Raw genomic sequence first — 7,255 nt, 5'->3', positions numbered from 1 at the left:
TTATTAATCTTTAATTTTCTAAAAATTTTATAATCATGATATAAATCTTGCAGAGTCTTTGAACAATATAAATATTGATACAATATTGCAACTATCTGGACTAGCTGGGGGAAGGTGCTGGAGCCCTGATGATAACAGGAAACATGTGCCCCACCGCTACCATTGGAGCGGGAGGGGGGCTGGGGCCGACTTTTCGTTCAACATTTCCTCGCATGTTCAACATTCCTCGCATTTTGATCTGAGAATAATCCAAAGAATGAAATAATCAAATCCCAAACACACATACCAATACTTTCTCTACAGAGGCAGTGCTAAATTATATTCAGCTTTTTATTGCGACAATCAGCCTATTTTTATGATACTAGAAATTCGAATCCTAGATGTTTCTGTTGGAGACACTAAATAAACAACACTAACTAATCTTTGTCTACAAAGCTCTAGATGAAGGTCAACATATTAAATCAATAAAGTAGCTTGGGTCCAGATGTATAGTTCTTTAGTAGTTGTACTTTAAGTTCTCATGTTAAATTCAAACACATGATTTCATTGATTTTAATTGGCTTTAAAAAGAGAATATTTTTTGTATTGTATTCGTCAATTCAACTGTGCATATGAATTTAATTGAGCAACGTCAAGTATACTATTAATATATACGGAACCATACGTACCTACGCAAAATAGTAATGAAAAATGAAAGAAACAAAAATATATTGACCTCTATGATTGTAGCTTTGAACAGATAACCTTGCAAGTTATTTGATGATGAATGACTAACTCAACCGTTCAAAGTTAAAAGCAGATGTGTTTCAACTGTCAAGTAATTGAAAAGGCAGATATGCCAGAGGATTCTTCATTTATTTCTCTCATGTAAATCTTTGTTAGAATTTAGACCAACCACAAAATCAACTGGAAAGAAACTAGGCTGATTTCATGAGCATCCATGTTTCAATTGAAAATGATCATGGCCTTACCATTCACAAAAGGTTTTAACCTATTTTACTTTCTGAACAGCTATTTACATTGCCAGTAAGAAATATCCTCGAACTATAGAGTATAGACATTTTTTCCGCATACACAGCCATATTATGGTATTCTTCAACAATTAGCCAAAAGAACTATGCACCAAAACTGAAAAAAATAACAAACTAACCTGGAATAATCAAAACCATTTGCATAATATAGATGATGGCAGTCAACATTAGTAAGATTGAAGCGCAGCTAAAGAAAGCTAAACCCGCTATTCTTTGCTGATGCATATACCAATTTTCATTTTCTCCTGCCCCTGCTTGCTCTTATACACAATTCAAAAGTTTGAACCAGTCCATCATTTAATTGCTTATTCACATTAAGCATTGAGAAAAATATACTAATAATAAAAACATCAATGAGATTGTTAAGACAGTACACAAGTCTTGAAACTTTGTTTCTTTATTTCTTTAATTTTAAAGAAAGCAATTCACTTATTTTATATATAATCCGATCTCATCTTGCAAACCCTTGAGTCCTTGACTTATTCTATATAATCTCATCTCATTCCTGTTGATCCATCCTTGTTTTGTCAAGGAAAGCTCCAATAGAGTCCCATTTAGGACTTCATTTTTGTAAATATAATCTTATCTCATATTGTAAACCACTTTCTGCAAGTAATTCACTCCTACGACAGTATTGCACTCAAATCTTTGAATTCTAGATTTCAACATCTTATTAGTGTCTGAGAATTTAGAAAATCAGTAAATTTGGTTATATCATCCATGCATTAGAATAAAATTACTAACATTTTATTGTTCCTTTGCAGACTATAGAATTCCCTACAAGCAGATACACCCATCTTTGAAGACATCAAGGGATACCATCACCCCTCATCACATTTATCTTGTCAATGCATGAAACAACTCCCGATTACAGAAGCTGCAATACTATATATTGAATGATAGCCCCAAAATGCAAACTACAATCAATGGTATACAAATGTGAAACAAAAATGCAGTTGGATCCCTCTTTGAATTCTACCATAACGAGAGCAAGGCAATTGCAACAACCAAAATGGATGCCAATATTATCTAATGACCATAATATGACAACCATGTGGATACCAAGTCATCACAAAATTGGAAGATTTGCCAAGATCTAGATACAATTGCAAAGGCTCTCATATACGAGATATAAGAGAGTGGCACTCAAATGAGTGCAAGGGTATAAAGTAATGGACTTGGATCCTCTCCATTTCAAGGGCATAGGGTTATCCCATTCACATGTGTGCTAATGCCACATCACTAAGCATATGAATGTGCCTTGAACCTTGAATTAGAAAGAGAATAGATACCTACAAGACGCGAGATTGTATACTGAGACATATCACACCCTTTCCCATTGTAGTGGATCGAAGGGCTAGAGAGTATGACATATCATAGGTACACAAAATAATAAGAGTAATTCTAGAACCACATAAAAACCCACAACTTTTTCTCTATCACTCATAATTTGTCACATGGACAATTTTGGCAAAAATTGTGGTTTTTTTTATATAGTCCTAGAATTTTTGAAATAATAATAGCACCTCTCTTACTATTCTATTGTTGAGTCAATTTTAAGAACAAAAAAAACATAAAGGCATCAAAAATTTCACACCCCTTCTTTCTGCCCTAGAACTGTGGCGGAACCAAGTTTAGGTGAATTTTGAGTGTAAGAAATTTTCAATGTAATTTTTTCTTGTAGCAAACTCTTTTAAGAAAGGGCAACTGAGTATGTTCCATAAACCATGGGTGCACAATATTCCCTGCAAAACTTGCACTCACATCTAGATTGTGGGAAAAATCTCTCATGCACCAGGCACATGAGACCTGCCTCTCACAAATAGGTGGGCCACACACATGTGGGGCCCACCTGTTTGTGAGAGGTTGGTCTCATGTGCCTGGTGCATGAGATATCAGCTCCTAGATTGTGATACACTACAATAAGTAGGGTATAATCAATATTGTACCAGGTGCAATTTGTTTCAAAGGCCGAGATTAAAATTTAAAATTTTAACTTTTTTAATTTTCAATCTCAACTCTTGAAACAAATTACATGCAATACAATACTAAGAAGAAAAAAAACCCTCATAAGTTACCTTTTACATACATAACGCCTTTTCCATGAATTTGGATATGATACAATAATTGCACCATGCAATTATTATTTGATACGAGAAGCAAAAGTTAAATCGGCCATAAAGCTAAAAGGGGTATATATATATATATATATAAAAGATCCCATGACTTAAATTAAAAGTGAACTTTTTAATTTTTAATCACAATCTTTTAAAGATAATTAAGGTGTAAATGGCACCGGAACTCAATCCATTTTCCAAGTGAGGGAAGCACATGCACTTGCCATGGATTTGATTTCCTCAATTAAATTCATGTTCAATAGCTTTTCCAAAAAAAAAAAAAGGCCTTGCTTAATTGGGGTCCGGATCCTCTCTATTTAACTTTGAAATAGAAAGGCCACCTCTTTAAAATGAATCTATGGCTGAGAACAGGCCACCTCTTTAAATTTTAAGTGTCAGCTCACTTAAAAAGCCAAAGCTAAGAGCATTAACATATGGGATTGCAAAAATTATTCTATTTTACCATCTAAAAAGCTACTCTATCTATTATACAATTTTTTACAATATACCCAGCATTCCAGATTTCATTTTTACATAAACACATTAAAATAATATATCTGCACAATAAAATAACATATCCCAACTTAAAAAAGGAGAGAGAAGAAGAATAAGAAATATTAATAAAAATGGAGAGAGACAATAAAAAAAATTTAAAAAAAATACCAACTTACTATAGTAACATCTTACTTAGAGCATTAGTATCCAGAGTTGTAAAACTCCAAATATGCTGTATTTTAGCATCAAACCAAAAAAATGGGCATTATCCCGCATTTTAGTAATAAAAAATTTTACAATCTAGCTACAGTAACATCTTACAAGCAAGACATTACCATAGCAGGTTGTATAAATTTAAATTATTTTTTTTCTCACTTGCTTTTATTCTCTCCTCACACACTCTCTCTCACTCCCTTTGATCTCACTTCTTTGATTCTCTCTCTCTCTCTCTCTCACAGTGGTGGTGTTTTTCTAGCGTGAGTCGTTTCGTAAGGTGCTACTTCTCTCTCCGGTGCAGGTTGTTCCGTTGAGATCGGATGAGGTTGTGGTTGGTGGTGTGGTCGTTTCATTGAGATCAGCTGAGGTTGTGGCTGGTTGCTTGGTTTTGGCCCGGTGGTGGGTTGTGGTGTGTGGGTGGTTGGGGGGGTTGTGGGTTGCTAGGTTTTGTGTGTTGTGGTGTAGTGGTGGCGGCGGCATTGGTCTAGTGGTTGGGGGGTTGTGGGTTGTTGGGTTTTTGTGTGTTACTGTAGCTGAATTGTAAAATTTTTTACGATTACCCTGCCAGATAATGCCCTCTTTTCATTGTTTGATGCTATAAAATAGCATTTTGGGGGTTTTACTACAACCCCAGTGCTAATGCTCTAATGGTGTTAAAGCTAAATATCGGTGAGTTGGCCATAGGAAAGAAGAAGAGGAGGGTGCTACAAGAAGACCAAAAAAAAAAAAACCCAGATACTCAAAACCCATTCATGGAAAAAAAAAAAAAACTCAGTCAGTATCAATAAAACCCCCAAATTGGTTCCCAGTTCACCCACCAGAAAAACCCCAAATAAAACCTTTTGGATTTCACTTCCTGCAAATGAATAATCACTCTCAAATTCAAATCATTCTTCCACAATCATTTCCATGGCGTATTTCAATTTTCATAAGCTTTGGTTCTAACTGATCATTTGGTTCTCAAACCCATTCTAAAATGGATTACAAGACCACCAATGTCCACAAAACCCTACTGGCTTATTCTAAAATGTTTTGTGCAATGAACCCTAGAGCTAATAATAGAGTACATATGTCCTATAAGAGCTAGGAGTTAGGTGTGTATGAGCTGAATAATGCAATTGGACCTCAAATGTTCGTTTTTCTTTTATTTTTGAAGCCTAAACCCCAATTGTATTTAACACAAAGTAATAATGAACTCATTATCAGTGTCTAAGGGACTAAAAAATTTCAAGCAACTATGAACTAATCGAACACACAATAGAAGAGATTAATTTCAGAAGTAAATTAATATGTGTTTGTGTTGGTAATTTGGACATGTGATGCTCGAAACATTACAGATTAGTACATGCAGACTAGTTACTTTTAGTCTAAAAAAGGTACATACTTGATATTTGTAAGCCTCCATGTCTCCTTCAAACGAAAAGAAAGATAACTCTAGGAATTAATCTAATGCGGTTTATCCTTTAGATGCCTACAAAATCTTTGATAGCTACAATTTTTTCCAATTAAACTAAATGTGATATAATTAAGCGAACAACACTAGAAGGACAAATGGGAATTGAATTATTTCACTTGTAGGACTAAAAAATAAAAATACTTTGCTATCACACCAAGAAGAACTAGATCTAATAAATAAATCTAAGACAACAATAATATCTTGTTCACATTCCAAGTATAATTACATTTAATAAACATCATGTACTGAATTTTATATGAGAAACTTGTACCTCAACAAGGATTAGACAATATTATTTTTAAGGTGAAGAAGATATATCAAATTGAATTTGGACAAGCTAATCAAACAAGAAGTCGTGATCATAAACTAAAGGAACATTGAAACAAAGAAAGAATGGAGAAAAATATTGGTGAACATAGTGATAAGTAGAAGAGAAAAATTACTTGAGCAAATAGAGAAAGAAGGCGCATGCATGCATGAGAAGCAAGTTGATCAGGGAGAAGTGAAATAGCCAGAAATCATGGGTATGGGAGGTGTCAGTAAGAACTTTTTCTTCTAATAAAGCTTTTCACTTAGTAATTCTTTCTTCCCAAGCCCTCCCACACCCTTACTCCTTCATTTCTTAACTCGTAGCGTTTATGTTAATGCATCCATAGCCTCTCTGAGTCTCAGCGATCATACAAAAGGAGGGAAAAGTAGGGCTTGTTTGGTTTAAAAAAAATGTTCACTCAATTTTTTCACTCGTAACTTAAAATATCTTACCGTTTGGCACCATCACTCATTTGTCATTACTTAATATTTTTCACACTATTTATGGCTCCATATCTGTCACTCAGTGTAACTTTTTGTTTTTTTAGTACTCAAACTCACCGAACCCAGGAAAAAAAAAAAGGCTGAAGACCGAATCCAATGAAAAAAGAGGAGGAAAAAAACCTAAAAACCCAAACCCAGTAAAAAAAATTATAAAAAAAAAAAATGAAGACCAAATCCAGGAGAAAGAAAGAAAAAAAAAATCAAACGGTCAAAAGTTGCGGTCCGTTATGTGTGTTTAATTATAAATATGTTATTGAGTTATGGGTTATAAAAACTGAAAATAGTCTAAATGTATTTTCAGTTTTCATAATTTATCATTTAAAAATTAAAAAATTAAGTGATAAAAAATTTATAATTACGAGAACCAATGCATTTAAGATGATTCGAGAATATTCAATAATTTTCTCAAAAGAAGATAAAACTTTGTTGCAAGTGCTTTTTCTCTTTCACTTGCCGACTTGTTATTGCGTCGGTAAAATCGCCCTTTTATAATCGAAAATAATACTACATGCCTAGCTTGGCAGGAAAAAGAAACAAACATTGTCACGTGAATGCACCTCGATACACCAAAAAGGTTGAGAAGTATGTATCGGATTTGACTTGACAACTCCTCCTCTCGCAATAAATTTTTACTATTTTCCTTTTTACACTTTTACTTTTTTTTTTTAATGGTTGAGAAATTTTAGTTATTTTTTAAAATTTTTTATAAAAGAAAAAAAAAATACTTAATTATTTTGATAATTTTTTTAATTTCTCATAAAATATTGAAAGGTTAATTTATGCCTAAAGAAATATATAAGATTTAAATCTTTCTTAATTATTGGTAGGATTTAAAGACACATAATAATTAATTATTTTTAAAAAAAAATTCTTGAGAATTGAAAAAATTATCAATTTTTGAAAAAATTTTATTAAAAATAGATAACTTAACGTGTATCTTAAAAATACACATTAACTAAACCCTTTTATGTGTGTGTGTGTGTGTGTGTGTGTGTGAGGGAGAGAGAGAGATTTAAACCTTAAAAAAGTTTTAAACAATAGGGTGTATCTCTTCCAATGATAGTGAATTGGTTGAGAGGGAACTCATACGCAGCATAATTCACATTTGACTGGATAATTATTGATAC

The 7,255-nt window shown here is 33.1% G+C and overlaps 1 long non-coding RNA gene across 2 annotated transcripts; it reads right to left on the bottom strand.

The window, feature by feature from the left end:
• On the bottom strand, positions 1–6,032 carry LOC142606622 (uncharacterized). Of its 2 annotated transcripts, XR_012839134.1 has the most exons (3): positions 5,759–6,032; positions 1,151–1,282; positions 1–238 (listed from the first exon to the last, which is right to left on the bottom strand). It is a non-coding gene; the product is annotated as an uncharacterized LOC142606622 (long non-coding RNA). The 2 variants fall into 2 exon arrangements; XR_012839133.1 differs by lacking the exon at positions 5,759–6,032 and having other exon boundaries at positions 1,151–4,583.
• Positions 6,033–7,255: the final 1,223 nt, after the last annotated feature.

This window comes from Castanea sativa, chromosome 8, assembly GCF_040712315.1.
Source record: "Castanea sativa cultivar Marrone di Chiusa Pesio chromosome 8, ASM4071231v1".
Classification (NCBI taxonomy): Eukaryota; Viridiplantae; Streptophyta; class Magnoliopsida; order Fagales; family Fagaceae; genus Castanea; species Castanea sativa.
Note: the sequence above shows the minus strand (reverse complement) of the source record. Positions and strands in the feature narration are given on the sequence as shown.